Source organism: Rhinopithecus bieti, unplaced genomic scaffold, assembly GCF_001698545.2.
Source record: "Rhinopithecus bieti isolate Rb0 unplaced genomic scaffold, ASM169854v2 scaffold_16097, whole genome shotgun sequence".
NCBI classification, from domain to species: Eukaryota; Metazoa; Chordata; class Mammalia; order Primates; family Cercopithecidae; genus Rhinopithecus; species Rhinopithecus bieti.
Genome location: NW_016808851.1, coordinates 1,273,684 through 1,291,816, shown reverse-complemented (window position 1 = coordinate 1,291,816; position 18,133 = coordinate 1,273,684).

Here is an 18,133-nt window from a genome sequence, read left to right as displayed (position 1 = left end):
TTCTGAGTTTTGGGGGTCAGCCTAGTGGGAATTCCTTTTTTTTAACCCCACAGAGGGGTAGTTGGGAGTGAGTCTATAAGCCATAAAGAATAGGACTACATTGGACCAAAATAAACGGGAAAATCATGGTTTGAAAAAGAAGCTTTTGGGAAGTGATGAGTCATTTTGCACCAGGTAATAGGGGAACATTGTGTGACCTCCAGCAAACACATGAATGGTTATTTCCTGGAGCCGGAAGCACTTGGGGGTCGTGGCAATTCTCAGTGTTTTCTGTGTCCTGGTTTTACCCTTTCTAAACACTGTCCTTTCTGCAAGTTTGAATATATCCACGTTCTGTCGAAACCTTGAAACTAAAAATTTAGACTCTTACTGTCATCTTAAGTTCTTCATGCTACTCTTAACCTCCCAAAAAGCAGTCTCTAAGTCACATAGATGATGTTTTGGGCATTTTCTCTATCAGCCATGGAGAGCTATGAAAGGAAGAATCACTGCTTTTCTCAAGCAAATCAGTTTCTTGATGTGTTTTGGTTCTCACTCCTTGCCTGCTCCTGATGCTTTGACTCCTTTTATAGAGCAGAGTGCTCTAGAATAATGGATGGTCTTGGATGGTGGATAAAGGTGGATAAATAGGGACAGGGACAGTTAAATTGGGAGCCTTTCTTACAACCTTGATGGGTTTTCTCCCTGCAAGTTTCCTTCTCCACTGAAATGCCACACCAATGCTTGTTGGATTTATGAGGTGACCAGACCAATGTATTGTTTTTCTTTCTTCTTCTTCTTCTTCTTTTTTTTTTTTTTAAGCTTCCCTTGAGAGAACAAATGGTAATGGAGAGAACTATTTGACAAGGTCCTGGTTTCTCTTGCAACACAGTAGCTAAACTTGCCTGCTTGTATGTGCATTTTTGTAGGGATCAGCTTGGTAGACAGTATTAGCAGAGAAACCACACCTTGATCTTCGTTTGCAAGATCTTGGTCTCCCATCAGTCCTAGATTAGGCCCTGTTCAGCCATGCAGGGGTGTTGGTTTATGCGTGCTGCAGCAGTGGGCATAGTGAATATAATTTACCCAGTGGACAAAGGTGTGTACCGAGTGAGTTTAAATAATTGGTGTGGATTGGCCAGTAGCTAAGAAGTGGGCTTTAAAGAGTGCTGAAGATTGAAAGGTTTTTTGTTTCTGTTTTTGTTTTTTTAAAACAAAAAAAACCATTGATTGTAGATAATGAAAAGCTAGGGTTTGCCCTCTTCATGTCTACTCTCCTTCCAAATAGTTATATCCAAAACTGTTTTTCCCTCTCCCCTACTTTGTCCCCCCTGTTAAAATAGAAACGGGGATTGATTAATGTCCCACTCCTGAATACATGTAAAATTTGTACAAAAATATCTTGTATGAAAATGATTTGTAATCTGTAGACTTATTACCTGGGAGATGTCTTGATATAAAATTCCATCCTTTGGGTTGTGGATTTTTTATTTTCTCCAAATAAATCTGATCTTAAAAAAAAAAAAAAAAGGAATTTTTTCTACCGCTCGTGATTGGGGCTATCTAAAACTGGAATGGATCCCCCGTCTGTCGCTGGCAGTATTTAGTAGAGGCTCTGTGGCTACACATCATGGCCCTTATAGATCGTATTTTTATTTTAGGTGGGGTGACAGATTATATGCCTCTGTTATGGGTTAAATTGTTTCCCCCAAAAAGAATAGGTTGAAGTCCTAACCCCTAGTACCTGTAAATGTAACTTTATTTGAAAATAGGTGCTTTGCAGATGTAATCACATTACGATGGGATCATGAGGATCCAGTAAGACCGGTGTCCTTATGAGAAGAGACACACAGACAGGAAGAAGGCCAAGTGGAGACACAGGCGTGCAGAAGGGGAGGTGGCCATGGAGCACTGCAGGCAGAGAAAGTTGTCATGCAGCCACAGGCCAGGAACGCCAAGGATTGCTGGCAACAACCAGAAGGCGAGAGAGAGCGCACAGCTCTGCTGACACCTTGATCTCAGACTTGCAGCCTCCAGAAATGCAAGAGAATACATTTCTATTGCTTTAAGCCACTCAGTTGGTGGTACTTGGTTTTCCTAGCAGCTCTAGGAAACGATTACAGCAAAACCCTTTCCCTTTCACAGCCTCCGAATCCTTATTAGCCAGATACCAACAATACAGGTAGGGCTGCCCAACCAAGTTACCTGACATACAGATTGCTCTGGCCTTCTGCAGCCACCCCCATGGTGACCGTCTTGCCCCTCAACCCTCTTGTCCTTGGTGCCCTCTCAGCAATGCCCATGACTGCTGAGTGCCTGGGAGACCCTCTGTCCCATTTTGCCTTTCCCTTCTAGCCCTGCTTTCAAGCCCAGTGTTGCCCAGGGCTCCGAGTCTGGGGGCTCTGCCAGGCCCACAGTGGAGGCCAGCAAGCTACAAGAGCTCTGTCTTGTTGTCTGTAAGAATCAATAAGCATTGAGATCTCTAGCCCCCCACAGAGGGAAAAGGCTTTCTGAGATGCAAACGACTCACCTACAAATGAACTTCTGGAATACACAGTCATTTGTGAGTGCAGGAACAGTCTGTGTCGGTCGCTCAGGCCCAGTTTGTAGATAAAGTTGTAGCAACACAGCATATTGTAACATTCAGCAGTCCAGAAAGGCGCTGAGAGGGCTCAGAAAGCAACTCATTTTTCCTCCCACTGAAACTCAGGAATGTCCTTTGAGGACTTTTGCTGAGATATGCGAATGATTTGCTTTTCAAAAAAACTGTAAGTCAGGACCTCCGTGTGATTCTCGCCCAAGTCCTTCTTATCATGTGTAGAACTTCTCTGGGTGCCTGATTCTCCCCGTGGTGGCAAACAAACAGGGCCTGTGTAGGCCAAGGCGCAGAGCCAGAGAGGAAGGGTATGGGGCGTTCTCCCAAGGACAGCAAGTACAATGTGGCCCTCCCTCTGACCTCCTTTGAAAGACATCTAGGACTTGGAGTCCTTGCGTGCCCTACAATCCAGTGTGTCCTTGATTGAGTGATGCTGCTCTCCCTGCCCTCCACCTCAGCCAAACAGCTCCACTTATCCACTTTAGATATTGGGGTGTTACATAATATTGTACTTGGTAAGAATATCCCCTGCTCACGTATGTATGTATGTGTGTACCAATTTGAAGACCACTCTTTCTAGCCTGAAGCACATTGCAATGAGTTACATGGTGCCCCCTGCAAAGACATGCCTTGCCTTAATCCCTGGAGCCTTTAAGGTGATGTTCTTTGGAAAAAGGATCTTTGCAGATGTAGTTAAGTTAAAGATCTTAAGCTGAGATCATCCTGAGTTATGTGGTGGGTCATAAATCCAATGACAAGAGTCCTTATAAGAGAGAGAAGAGAAGAAAACACAGACCCAGAGAGAAGAGGAGAAAGTCTTGTGAAGACAGAGGCAGAGATTGGAGTGATGCAGCCACAAGCCAAGGAATGCCTGGAGCCACCAGAAGCTGGAAGAGATGACGCAGGATCCTCCTTCAGAGCCTTCAGAGGCAGTGTGGCCCTGCCAATCCTATGATTTCTAACTTTTTTTTTTGAGATGGAGTCTCGCTCTGTTGCCCAGGCTGGAGTGCAGTGACCCAATCTCAGCTCACTGCAACCTCCGCCTCCTGGGCTCAAACGATTCTCCTGCCTCAGCCTCTTTCNCATTTGAAATAGTTAAAGATAGATTCATTTTCCAATAGTTTCTAAATATTTAATTCCTATCACAAGCATAACATGTATTTTAACATTTATTCTTAGAAAAAAATTTATTCTGGGTACCTTTTTAGAAGTGCTTTATGCTGTTTCTTTTATAAATGTAATGAATATTATGAATAAAATTATATACATAAACCTTTTACATATATTTTAAGTTGGAAATGTGTGTGAACATAGATGTATTTTAGATAAACTGCTGGTACTGGTTGAAGGTGAGTGCTGAATTGCTGTTTTAATTGTAGGCTTTTTATGACAGGGCTGCGCAAAGACTGTATTTGTCTGGAATATTTACAGTCCTTATCAAATCTTCAGATTCAGTAGTCTCCAAAGACTAATGAGCCTCATTTACCATTCAATGAAATCCTAGCCTCTGGACTTCCTCCTCCCCAAAGTAGATTCAAGAATCTCCAAAACAGCCAACAGTTTAAGATTTAATTTCACCATATTTCTTTCAGGTGTGACCCTGGATTTTCTGGCCCAGCTTGTGAGATGGCATCCCAGACATTCCCAATGTTTATTTCTGAAAGCTTTGGCAGTTCTAGGCTCTCCTCTTACCATAACTTTTACTCTATCCGTGGTGCTGAAGTCAGCTTTGGTTGTGGTGTCTTGGCCAGCGGTAAGGCCCTGGTTTTCAACAAAGATGGGCGGCGTCAGCTAATTACATCCTTCCTTGACAGCTCACAATCCAGGTGAGTGAAGGCAGGGGAGAATACATACAAAAGCCAGATACTAATGTTGAATTTAGTTATATGATCCATTTTTATTTCTTATATTTTTTCTGATAGACATCTTCTCATTTTTAACCAGGGTTGTAGGGAGCTTACAGTTTATTGACAGCTAACTTGCCCTAGCTTTTAGTAAATTAGGAGGCTCACCAATGACTTGGATATTAATTACTGACTAGGTTTTTTAAAATATGAAATGTTAGCATCAAAACTATGTTCTTAAGCCAAGAGCTAGTTAATTATTTATGTAGTTTTATTTATTTGACAGCTTGCAGAGGCTGATTAGATTTACTCTACAACTTCCCTTCCCCCAGTGTCTAATAAATAATGCAGTAAAGAAGTGATTGGCATTTTAAGTGTATGTACACAAGTACATAGTATACAAATGTGCATAAACATCCAGTTATATTTTTATGGATCTATCTGTATATAAAATATGTATATCGACATGTACATGAATATCTACACATATTCATACATCCCACAATGAAATTACTTACATTTTATACAAGAGGGATGAGTAGAAACATTTAATTTGGGAGTAGTTCACTTAAATCAATTTGAAATTCCTTAAAGACCAAAATGAACATTATGATTAAAAATGTTTATGCATACACTAATTATAGACAATTTGTGTCTAGGTTTCTCCAGTTCACACTGAGACTGGGGAGCAAATCTGTTCTGAGCACATGCAGAGCCCCTGACCAGCCTGGTGAAGGAGTGCTGTTGCATTATTCTTATGATAATGGGATAACTTGGAAACTCCTGGAGCACTATTCATATCTCAGCTATCATGAGCCCAGGTATGTTGGAAAGCATTTGGAAAAATGGTTGTAGAGTGATATCTCTCTCCTGGGGAAATCATAATTCAAATGGTATAAAATTCTAGATATTTTTCCATTGACAGATGGCGGACAAAGATTGATGTGTCTTGCAACGAAAAACTACCAAGCCGACCCATTTGTTTATCCCACTGACTTCTGATCATTTGAAGGAATTTATTGTCATATTTTTAAATGTGCATCTAAGGGAAATATTTCGATGCTTGTAAAAGAGAAAAGTAGGCTGGGCGTGGTAGCTCATGCCTGTAATCCCAGCAGTTTGGGAGGCCGAGGCAGGCGGATCACAAGGTCAGGAGATTGAGACCATCCTGGTCAATATGGTGAAACCCTGTCTCTACTAAAAACACGAAAAAAAGCTGGGTGTGGTGGCGCGCAGCTGTAGTCCCAGCTACTCAGGAGGCTAAGGCAGGAGAATTGCTTGAACCCGGCAGGCAGAGATTGCAGTGAGCTGAGACTGCATCATTGCACTCCAGCCTGGCAACAGAGCGAGACTCCGTCTCAAAAAAAAAGAGAGAGAAAAGTAATTAACACTATTACACAGGATTTTAATATGGCACTAAATTATAATTGCTGTTGATAAATACTAGTGATATATTTTAATATGTTGTAATAAATTATATGATATAATATATAATATATAATAAAAAGTAGTTGTAATACTAATAAAAAGCAATCAAAGACATTTATTTCATTTGGGGAAATAAAAAATCCTGAAACTTGTCATCAGTGACATAGTAAAGAATATCATTTTGCCACGTGGAGGATTTAGGGAGACATGTTGGCCCAGCACCAGGAAAACCCTTGTTCCTGGGAAGTCAGAAAGAGATGCTAAAGGTTGCAGTGTCAGGAGTAGACTAGGAAGCTGGGCAATACTTAATTAGACAAATGCAGGACTTCTCAGAGCCTACTAGATGCTACCGTCATTGTAAATCTCCAAGAGATGTCTGGATTACCACCTCCTTCCCACCTCATTTGATCCCTGAGCCAGGAACATATTATAATACTCTTGCTCTGAGAAACATACTTTAGGAAATTTTGGGATACCGTTTGACCGAAAGCAGCTCAACTGAGTTAAGAGCAAAACTACCCAGATACAAATTAAGGAAGAATGTTTTCAGTTTTTACGTTGCTGAGAAAGACAGACTTCTCTGAAGTGAACACAAGCAACAGTGAGCTGTAAACTGAATGCAAGTTAACTGTGTCTTCAAACAATAATAAAAGTCTGGCAAACAAGAACAGGGAGTTTGTTGTTGATTAGATCCTTGTTGTTGTTTGGGCTCTGTGCTTAGAAGGAATGCAGAAATTTTACAGAGGGTCTTGAGAAGGGTGGCAATCAATAAGGATAGGAGGCCAAAGAGGAGAGGGAGAGCTGAGGATAAGGAAAATATTGACAGGTTTAGCTGATAGTTTGAACATGGTGACCAAGCATCAGTGTACATGAAAGCTACTTGCCAATAGATATCTTCCCTGTGCTCGCTGGTAGGTTAGAAAATGGGCCCTTTACTGAAAACCCTGATGCCAAGGAGGTGTTCCAAGTGTCCTCGCTTGATGATGGTGACTCAGCTGGCCTTGCCTTTCCTGCCCAAACTGACAACGTTTCTACGTTTGGTCCTCTTTTTCTTTCTTTCTTTCTTCCTTTTTCTTTTCCTTCCTTCATTTTCTTTCTATCTTTTCCACTCTCTTCTCTCTCTCTCTATTTTTCCTTCTCTTTCTGTTTTCTTTCTTTCTTTCTTTCTTTCTTTCTTTCTTTCTTTCTTTCTTTCTTTCTTTCTTTCTTTCTTTCTCTCTCTCTCTCTCTCTCTTTCTTTCTTTCTCTTTCTTTTCCTTTTCCTTTTCTTTTCTTTTCTTTGAGACAGGATCTTACCCTGTCACCCAGACTGGAGTACGGTGGCACAATCATGGCTCACTGCAGGCTTCACTCACCTGGCTCAAGCAATCTGCCCACCTCAGCCTCCCAAAGTGCTGGGATTACAGACATGAGCCACCACATCCAGCCTCTCTCTCTTTCTTTCTCTTTCTCTTTCTCTCTCTTTATTTCCTTCTTTTTTCAGAATGAAGCTTTAGGAATCAGGAGACATGAATTCTGTTTGCAGTTTGGTTGCAAGCTTGCTGGGGGTGGAGGTCAGGCAGGCGCTGATGTCAATTCACAGCCTGCACAGGACGCAGGGGGTCCTTTATGAAAAGAATGTGATGGGACATCCTGCACCGGTAGGACACTTCTGGATTTTAACTTCCTGCCCCACAGCCTAATGCCCTCTGTTCCCAGCAGAGTACTGGCTTTGCTGGCTCCTTCTTCCTGCTGTCCTTTCCTCTACTGCCTGTTCTTTCTCTGTCTCTGCACAAGCCTTGAATATGAGGGCAGCCCTGGATGCTTTTATGAAGGTGGTGATTAGTTTTCTTTGTGTGTGTGGTTTTTTGTTTTGTTTTTTTGGAGGGGAGACAGTGTCTCACTCTGTTGCCCAGGCTGGAGTGTAGTGGCACAATCACGGCTTGCTGCAACCTCCACCTCCTGGGTTCAAGGGATTCTCCTGCCTCAGCCTCCTGAGTAGCTGGGACTACAGGCACACACCATCATGCCCAGCTAATTTTTGCATTTTTCGTAGAGACAGGGTTTCACCATGTTTGCCCAGTTGGTCTTGAACTCCTGGCCTCAAGAAATCCACCCACCTCGCCCTCCCAAAGTGCTGGGATTACAGTCTTGAGCCACCTTGCCTGGCCTGGTGGTTAGTTATGGCTCTTACCTTATTTTCTCCCCCCAGTCCCGGGAGCGGATGTCCTCCTCTGCCCCTGGATACCCAGAGTAGACTCTGTGGGGACTGAGGACCTGTCCCTCAGCAGACACAGCGTCCCTACCTCATTCAGGCACCTGTTAGCTTGGTGACGTTTCAGTCTGTGATTTCTATACTTTGGAGCGCATGAAAATGACCTGGGTGGCTTGTTAACCCTACAGTTTCCCCAGCTTCTCCTCTAGAGAACCTGATTGAGTTAGGGTGACTCTCCATTTTATGAAAACCCCAAGGGATTCTGACGCAGAACCCCTGAAGCAGGGTGTGGGCAGTTACATATGTGCACAACTGGACTCTGACTACTACTCTTCTTCCCAGGTCAAATCTACATTCTATTGATCTTATTTATTTATTTATTTATTTTTCTTTTGAGATGGAATCTCGCTCTGTCACCCAGGCTGGAGTGCAGTGGTACGATCTCAGCTAGGCTGGAGTGCCATGGCAGGATCTCGGCTCACTGCAAGCTCCGCCTCCTGGGTTCATGCCATTCTCCTGCCTCAGCCTCCCGAGTAGCTGGGAGTACAGGCGCCTGCCACCACGCCTGGCTAATTTTTTGTATTTTTAGTAGAGACAGGGTTTCACCATATTAGCCAGGATGGTCTCGATCTCCTGACCTTGTGATCCGCCCACCTCAGCCTCCCAAAGTGCTGGGATTACAGGTGTGAGCCACCGCGCCTGGCATATCTTATCATCTTAACATTTCTCTACATTTGCAATGCAAGTGGTTGGATGAAGTTCAAGTCCTTAGTCTATAGTGTATAAATGTGTGTGTGTGTGTGTATATACATATATATAGAGAGAGAGAGTACATATTACATAAATATAAATAGGATGTCTGCATAATTGATTGGAATGCTCTAGTGAGTAATGGGAGACTATTAACAGCTATGCCAAAATGTAGGGCATGGCCTGGCCCACCTGGACCCTGTCTGTGTACAAACCCGCTGTGATCTGGCCTCCTTCCCTCCCCAGCCTCCTCTGAAGGCACTCCTCCTGGGGCCACTCCTCCTGGGACCACCATAGATTCCAGCCGCCCCGCACTACTGGAAAGTCCTTTAATCCTCCCATGCACACGCCTAGATTGGGTTAGGCTGTCCCTGCGGCGTGTTCCCATAGAGCAGTGCTATACACACCCACAGTGGCTTTATTTTTCTGTAATTGTCTGCTTACTAGTCTCTTTCTTCTCCCAGCAGGCCGGAAGCTCCTTTAAGACAGGAACTAGATTACATTCTCTGCTATATTTAGGGCCTAACAGACTAGGAGGCTAAAGCAATCACTCAACAAAAGTTTGTTCTCATAAAGCAAGGTACATGAAACCATTAAATACTCCCCAAGGTTAATTCAAGAAATACTTACTGGGCACCCACTACCTGATACCCTGCTTAGTCCTGGGCATGCAGACAAAGAAGGTCCTGGGCCCCAGGGAGCTCTCTTTTCAGGCCGAAGTTATTCTTCTCAAAGCTCTTTGCATTTAAAAGGAGAATGTCTATGCTCAGTGCTGCTGTGATTGGAATTTCTCCAGCTTTGGCTTCTAGAGGGAAAGAAGAGACTGAATGACTTTAGATACCTTTCACTTATTAAACTCTTTTTGTATGTTGGCAAAACAAAAATGGCTACAACAGCAAAAAAGGCAAGAGTTGGACAAAAGCAACATAGCCTTGCAGCTAAGCATGCCGCCTCTGATGCCTACCTGCCTGCCTGGCAGCAAGTCTGGGCCCTGCCATATTTTGCACAAGTGACTTAATCTTTCTGGGCTTCAGTTTTTGCATCTATAAGATGGGGATGATGATGGTAACTTCTTCCTTGGGGATCATGCGAGTATTAAATGAGTAACTGTGCCCAGCACATAGTAAGTGCTCAATAAATATTACTGCCACTAGATGCGATGGTCCAAGGTCTACATCTCTATCTGGGTCCTGCAGGGTCCCAAGTATGTAGAGTAGACTCCGCTTGGGTCGGCTTCAGCGGAGCCTCTGAAGCACCATGTGTAGGCCAATTCCCTGTCTCTGTGATTTGGGCTGTGTGGAGAAACATCTGTAGCCTTAGGACCAGCTGGGAACAGCTTTAGGTTTGGACAATGGCCATTTTCAAGTTTTCTCCCAACCAGAGCAATTTTGGCACTGAACTTGGGACAAACTCAACAGGAATACATCGGGGATTACAGGAATCCCTGTAATCAACAGGAATAAATCAACTTATTTCTGTTAAGAATAATCCCTCAAATCAACAGGAATATAGGGGGAGCTGGCATGATGGGGAGAGTAACACCGAGAATGAAGACCCTCTTCACGTGGCATTTTTCGAAGATTAAAGAAATCTGTTTTTAAAATTTCTTTTGGGGCACCAATATTACATGCCAATCACTGTCAATCAACAATTATTGACTCATAGTGCTTTGTACACATTTCTTCTTTCACACAGAGGGCAGTAATAACTTTGACAGTAGAAACTCCCTTTAGTGGACAGGCTAAGTAGGGAATCCTGTTGTGTGAGCCGAATGTGCCCAGATGCCCTTGTTTTCTATTACTTGGGTTTAATTAAACCTAGATCTCTCTTATTAGGAAGAAACTTTAAAGTTGGAGTGGCATATTCACCAAGTACAACATGAGGGCTGGTGAAGAAAGGCAGATGAGAGGCCATGAGCATCTTTCGAGTATGTTTCTGACTTCGAAAATCTCCTAGGTATGGGAGCTTCCCTCACCCCAGGCTCCTCCCTGGTCTCCCTGCCCACAAGTAGAAATGGTCAGTGTTAAAGGGACCACACATCCACCTGTTTCCTCTACCATCTAAATAACTAGAATGCTGTCTCGGCCAGGCACTGTTCTAGGCACTGGGGATGCAGTTGTGAACAAGGCACATGCTCTCCAACCCTCTTGTCCCTGCTGGACAGGTAGAGATGAGCATTAAATAACCAACCACACAGGTACTGCAGATCTGGGCCTCTGGTTCTCCTGGTTTGCATCCTCCCCTAAGAGGTGGCTGGTGAGGCCAGTGCCGGGGAGAGGAGCTGCCTGAGGCAGAGGCTGGCTAAAACCCTGCCCCTGCAGATCTGGGCTTGCTGGGCCTGAAGTAAGGGTGTCTGAGGCTCTGCAAAGCTCTTCCCCCAGCTGACACTCCTCATCGTTGACCCTTCAATGCAGACAGTACTTCTCATGGAAGCCTTTTCTGCCTGTCCAGGTTTGGGTTGGCTATGCTGCCTGGTGCCCCTCGGCCCCCTGCGCTCACCCCATCACACCCCTGAGCACACGGTGCTCTAATTGCTAACTTCCTGCTTGCCTGCCAGCTGCCGGGGCGCCACGAGGCAGGCTGGACTGTGCCTGTGGCACCCCACTGGATCTCCAGCTTAGCACAGGGCCTTAGCATGTCACAGCCACTCAGTTAATGTCAGTTCCATGAAAAAGAGAAGAGGAAGAGGAGATGACAGTGACTAAAGACAAAGGATCAAAGCTGGGACTCCATTTTATTTCACCTATGATCACTCAGCTGTCATTCAACAATCTGGCTATTTAAAGAAAGAGTGCCCAGGCTGGAGTGCAGTGGTGTAATCACAGCTCACTGCAGCCTCCACCTCCTGGGCTCAAGTGATCCTTCTGCTTCAGCCTCCTGAGTAGCTGGGACTAAAGGTACATGCCACCATGCCCGGCCAATTTTTAAATTTTTTGTAGAGATGGAGTCTTGCTCTGTTGCCCAGGCTGGTCTCAAACTCCCAGGCTCAAGTGATCCTCCTGCCTTGACCTCCCAAAGTGCTGGGATTACAGGTGTAAGCCAAAATGCCTGGCCTTTTTCGGCTTTTAAATGAGGATAATACAAGGACTTAACAAACTTGTGGTGAAATTCAAATAAAATAATGAGTGCAGTGGCGTGATCTCGGCTCACTGCAACCTCCACCTCCCTGGTTCGAGCAATTCCCCTGCCTCAGCCTCCTGAGTAGCTGGGATTACAGGCACATGCCACCCCACCCAGCTAATTTTTGTATATTTTTAGTAGAGATGGGGTTTCACCATGTTGGCCAGACTGGTCTCAAACTCCTAACCTCAGGCAATCCACCCTCCGCGGCCTCTGAAAGTGCTGGGATTACAGGCGTGAGCCACCGCGCCTGGCCAAAACGTTTTTACATATAAAGTATAGAATTAAGGGAACTTTGTAAAAAATATAAGTCAAACTGGTAGCTCAGGATTAGAAGTTCCATCTGCTGCCTGAAGGGTCTGGCCAAGTGCACTTTCTCTTGCCTTTTCTGCCTGGGTCACATGTAAGCCTTGTGTCTGAGATACCGAAGGCATTAAGAGTCCCGGTGGCTCTATGGTACAGCGGCTGGGGAGGGGCGGGGAAGAAGAGGAACCATGTTTCACTTGACTTGACCTCCCAGCCAGAAACCTGGAAGAACACACCCTACTGGACTGCCCTGAAATCCTCATTTGCAAGCACCTTTAGCACCTTATTATGGCAAAAGTTTTATTAAAAGAAAACCATCAACATAACTTACAGGATATCAACAACACATATACGTTTGGAACTAGAAAGTCTTTGATATTAATGTGGAAACAATATTCAGTGCCCATCCTCGTGTCCTTTCCTCCAAATCTTTACCTCTCTCTATTTTTTCTTTTTTTTTTTTTTTTTTTTTGAGACGGAGTTTCGCTTTTTTTGCCCAGGCTGGAGTGCAATGGCGCAATCTCCGCCTCACCGCAACCTCCGCCTCCTGGGTTCAAGCAATTATCCTGCCTCAGCCTCCTGAGTAGCTGGGACTACAGGCATGTGCCACCACACTGGGCTAATTTTGTATTTTTAGTAGAGATGGGATTTCTCCATGTTGGTCAGGGTGGTCTCGAACTCCCAACCTCAGGTGATCCACCCACCCCAGCTTCCCAAAGCGCTGGGATTATAGGTGTGAACCACCGCACCCGGCTACCTCTCTATTATAGCTGCAGCGCTCTTCTGACTCCCACCCCAACCTGTTCCTGTAGAAGACCCACCTTACCTTCTGCTTCACAGAGAAAGCAGAGGCCAAAAAGCAAGGACTGTCAGAGCTTCCTGCCTTCTACCACCCACTGACCCTATGGTTATCTGTATCATTCATCCTCCTCTCTTGTTTCCAGGTAAGAGATCCTTTTCCTCTCTTCCCTGTACAATTCTAATTCTTCTGTACAATTCTATCCTCTCTGTACAATTCTAATTCTTCCACCTGTGTTTGGAATCTTATTCCTTTTTCTTTCTTTTCTTTTCCTTTCCTTCTTTTTTGAGACAAGGTCTAACTCTGTTACCCAGGATGGAGTACAGTGGTGCATCACGGCCCACGGCAACCTCTGCCTCTCCAGCTCAAGCCATCCTCCTGCCTCAGTCTTCCAAGTAGCTATGACCACAGGCACATGCCACTACGCCCAGCTAATTTTTGTATTTTTTGTAAAGAGGGGTTTTGCCATGTTTCCCAGGCTGGTCTTGAACTTCTGAGCTCAAGCAGTCTGCCTGCCTCGGCCTCCCAGTGTTCTGGGATTACAGGCATGAGCCACTGCACCTGACCTGGATTTTTTATTTTTTATTTATTTATTTATTTATTATTTTCTTTTTGAGACCGAGTCTTGCTCTGTTGCCAGGCTGGAGTATAGTAGTGTGATCTCGGCTCATTGCAACCTCTGCCTCCCTGGTTCAAGCAGTCCTCCTGTCTCGGCCTCCCAGGTAGCTGGGACTACAGGCGCCCGCCACCACACCCAACTAATTTTTGTAGTTTTAGTAGAGACAGGGTTTCACCACGTTGGCCAGGATGGTCTTCATCTCTTGATCTTATGATCTGCCCGCCAGAGCCTCCCAAAGTGGTGGGATTACAGGGGTGAGCCACTGCGCCCAGCCCTGACCTGGAATCTTATTCCTTTGTGTTTTCTTCAGAATTTCATTCCATGAATTAAATCTTCTTTCTTCTCTATCTTTAACCACTTGTTCTCTGCTGGGTGCTTTCACTCAGACCACCAAGTGAATCCCACAAACCCTCTAACAAACTTTTGGAAAGAGTAGTTTACACGGTCTTCACCTCTTTGTCTTCCATGTCTTCTATTTGTTCCTCAACTCACTGTAACTTGCCTTCTGCCCATCACTCCACAGCAACTACAATAAAGTCACCTACTCATGTTCTGTGACATCTTTGGTTGCCACTCTTTCCCGCTTTTCCTCCTGCCTCTCTGAGGGCCTGATCACCATTTCTCGGGCCTCTGTGTGGGCTGCACATCCTCCATGCACCCTTCGCCTGGAGGCATTTTCCAGGGTCCTATGTCTGTACCTTTTCTCACTGTGCACACTCTACTTCTGAGATCTCTTTTGCCGTGTGATGGTTGCCACCTATACTGAGTTGAATAGTATCACCCCTAAATTCGTGTCCTTCTTAGACCTCAAATTGTGACCCTATTTGGAAACAGAGTCATCATTGATATAACTAGTTAAGATGAGGTCATATTAGAGTAGGGTGATGTCCTAATAGAGAAGAGAGAAGACATGCAGGGACAGATATACAGGGAGAACTCAGAGTGACAAGGGAGGTAGAGATTGGAGTTATGCCCCTGAAAGAGGAAGAACATTAGGATTACCAGCATCACCAGAAGCTAGAAGGTCAAGGAAGGATCATCCCTAGAGCCTTCAGAGACAGCATGCCTGATACACCTTGATTTTGGACTTTTAGCCTTCAGACTGTGAGAGAATAAATTCTTGTTCTTTTAAGCTCCCCAGTCTGTAGTATATTGTTACGGTAGCCCTACAAAACTAATGCACTACCTGCATGCCCACGACCTCCAAAGGTGAATGTTAACCTGTACTTCCCCCGACGTTTTGTTAATTCTAGACTCCTCTCCCTCGTCTTTATCCCCATAACAGGCCCTCATCATCTCTCACCTGCTTTTCTTCAAAGCTCTGTCAGTTTTTAACAGTGGCCAGTGTTGTTGTTGTTGTTTTTGTTTGTTTGTTTTTGACGTGGAGTCTGACTCTGTCGCCCAGGCTGGAGTGCAGTGGCGAGATCTTGGCTCACTGCAACCTCCCCCTCTCTGATGGTTCAAGCAATTCTCCTGCTTCAGCTTCTGGAATAGCTAGGATTACCAGCACCCAACACACCTGGCTAATTTTTGTATTATTAGTAGAGATGGGGTTTCACCATGTTGGCCAGGCTGGTCTCGAATTCATGACCTCAAGTGATCCGCCTGCCTCGGCCTCCCAAAGTGCTAGGATTACAAGCGTGAGGCACCACGCCTGGCCCTAGAGTGATATTTCTAAAATATATTTTTAACACACTGTTTTCCTACTGGATTCTGTTGCAGGAGGCCATGTAGCCATAGAAAAGAATAAGAAGCTCTTTGCTACTCATCTGCAATGACTTTCAATATACAACGTTACTTGAAAAAAGCAAGATGAAGGGCAACCTTAATGTGCTGCTGAGAGAATTCCCAAGAAATGGATGAGATTGGGCATATCTAAGAAGAGGAACTGGATGCTGGGCCAGCAGTGTGGAGCGTGACTATATTAGGTTCCCAGGCTGGTACCAAAAACTGGATGGCTTAAGACAAGGGAAATTTCTCTCGCACGGTTCTGGAGACTGAAAGTCTGAAATCAAGGTGTCTGTAGAGTCAAACTCTCTCCAAATGTTCTAAGAGAAGGTCCTTTCTTGCTTCTTTCTAACTCTGATGGTTGCTGGCCATCCTTAGCATGCCTCGGCTTATAGAGGAATCCCTCCAATCTTTGCCTTCATTGTCACATGGCATTCTCTGTGTGTGTGTCCAAATTTCCTTCTTCTTGTAAGGATACCAGTCATATTGGATTTAGAGCATGTTTTAATCCAGCATGACCTCATCTGATTACATCTGCCAAAGATCTATTTCCAAATAAGTTCACATACATAGGTTCCCGGTAGACACGAATTTTGGTGGGATACTATTTAACCCAGCACAGTGACTTTTGGCTGCAGACTCATTTGAATCTTTTTTTATTTTATTTTATTTTATTTTTTTTATTATACTTTTAAGTTCTAGGTACATGTGCATAACGTGCCAGGTTTGTTACATATGTATACTTATGCCATGTTGGTGTGCTACACCCATCAACTCGTCCAGCACCCATCAATTCATCATTTATATCATGTATAATAACTTCCCGCCAAATGCAATCCCTCCACCTCCTCCCCAGCTCCCCATGATAGGCCCAGTGTGTGATGTTCCCCCTTCCTGAGTCGCAAGTGATCTCATCTGTTCAGGTTCCCCCACCTGATGAGTGAGACATGGCGGTGTTTGTTTTCTCTTCTTGTTAGTTTGCTAAGAATGCATGGTTTCCAACTGCATCCATGTCGGCCTAAAAGGACGCAAACTCATGCCTTTTTACTGGCCCTGCATAGTTATTCCCATGGTGTATAGTGGTGCACATTTTCTTAAATCCAGTCTGTCACAGATGGACATTTGGGTTGATTCCCAAAGTCTTTGCCTATTGTGAATAGTGCCGCAATAAAACATAACGTGTGCATGTGTCTTTGTAGTTAAATAATTTATAATCCTTTGGGTATATAGCCCAGTAGTGGGATGGGCTGGGTCAATATGGTACATCTAGTTCTAAGATCGCTTGAGGAATTGGCGCATCTGTTTTCGCATAATGGTTGACTAGTTTACAATCGCACCCAACCAGTGTAAAAGTGTTCCTATTTCTCCACATCCTCTCCAACACCTGTTGTTTCCTGCATTTGAATCTTTTGAATTTTGCATATTAAATGTATTACTGGGCACTTAATATAATGAGTATAATTTGACCTCATTTAGTTGCAGAAGACTCAAAAATCCCTAAACCAAAACATGGCATCAGAAACCAAGTGTTGGGCCCTAACAGTGCCTCCTCTTGTCTTTTAGCTATGATTCCTGAGGCTGTAAGTCCCCTAAGGGTGGAGGCTAATTCTGTTTTCACACCACTGCTCAGCGCCTGAGTCTCCACGAATGTTTATTTAAAGAATGGATTCAAGGGATGAATATTTCATCTGGATACAAATGGCCTCTTGGAAATCATTTTGAGCACTGGAATATTGAAGCATGAAGAATATGAAAAAGATAATAACTTTCATGTACAAATCCTTTACACCTTTATAAAGTCCTTTTGCATATGCTTTAATCTGATCCTCACACACTCTTGAGAGTAAAGTTGAGTCCCAGAGAAATCAAGTTTCTTGGGCCAGGCGTGGTGACTCACGCCTGTAATCCCAGCACTTTGGGAGGCCAAGGTGGGGGGTTCACCTGAGATCAGGAGTTCGAGACCAGCCTGGTCAACATGGCGAAACCCCATCTCCACTAAAAAAATACAAAATTTAGCTGGATTTGGTGGTATGCGCCTATAGTCCCAGCTACTTGGGGGGCTGAGGCAGGAGAATTGCTTGAACCCAGGAGGCAGAGGTTGCAGTGAGCCGAGATTGAGACACTGTACTCCAGCCTGGGTGACAAAGTGAGACTCCATCTCGAAAAAAAAAAAAAATCAAGTTTTCTTGCTCAAGTTCACTGGGCTAGTAATTGGCTAGCTAGAAGCCAAATCTCTTTGCTACTGTTGGGCTTTGGGTCATTTTCTCTTTTCAACAAACAGGCTTTGATGAAACAAAGTCCTTCTCAGCTACTCAATCCTATTGTGAAAGAAATTTCAGGGAGGAAGAAAATATCACACTTCTCTTTCAAATGACAAAATATACACTTGAAAACAAGAGGTTAAAATCCCAATTTGTTATGAGAAAAACCAAATGAAGTTTTTTTGTTCCTAAGCTAAGAGCTAAAATGGGTGGACTTAAATATTTTGATATGTAAAACATTTTCTTAAAAAAAATGGCCCTAAAATGTACAGATTAGGTTATTCCTAACTATTATTATTGATGAGATTTTAAACATTCCTATTTTCCTACTTCCTACTTTTGACACAGTCTAATTACTGGTAACATTTTCTATTAAATTCCCAAACAAACGTTTTCATCTAGATGGTCTACATCAAGGTTTGCCAAACTATGACCCATGGCCTGTTTTTGGATAGCCTGAGATTGAAGAATGGTTATTACATGTACTCTTTTTCTTTTTTTTTTTTTTT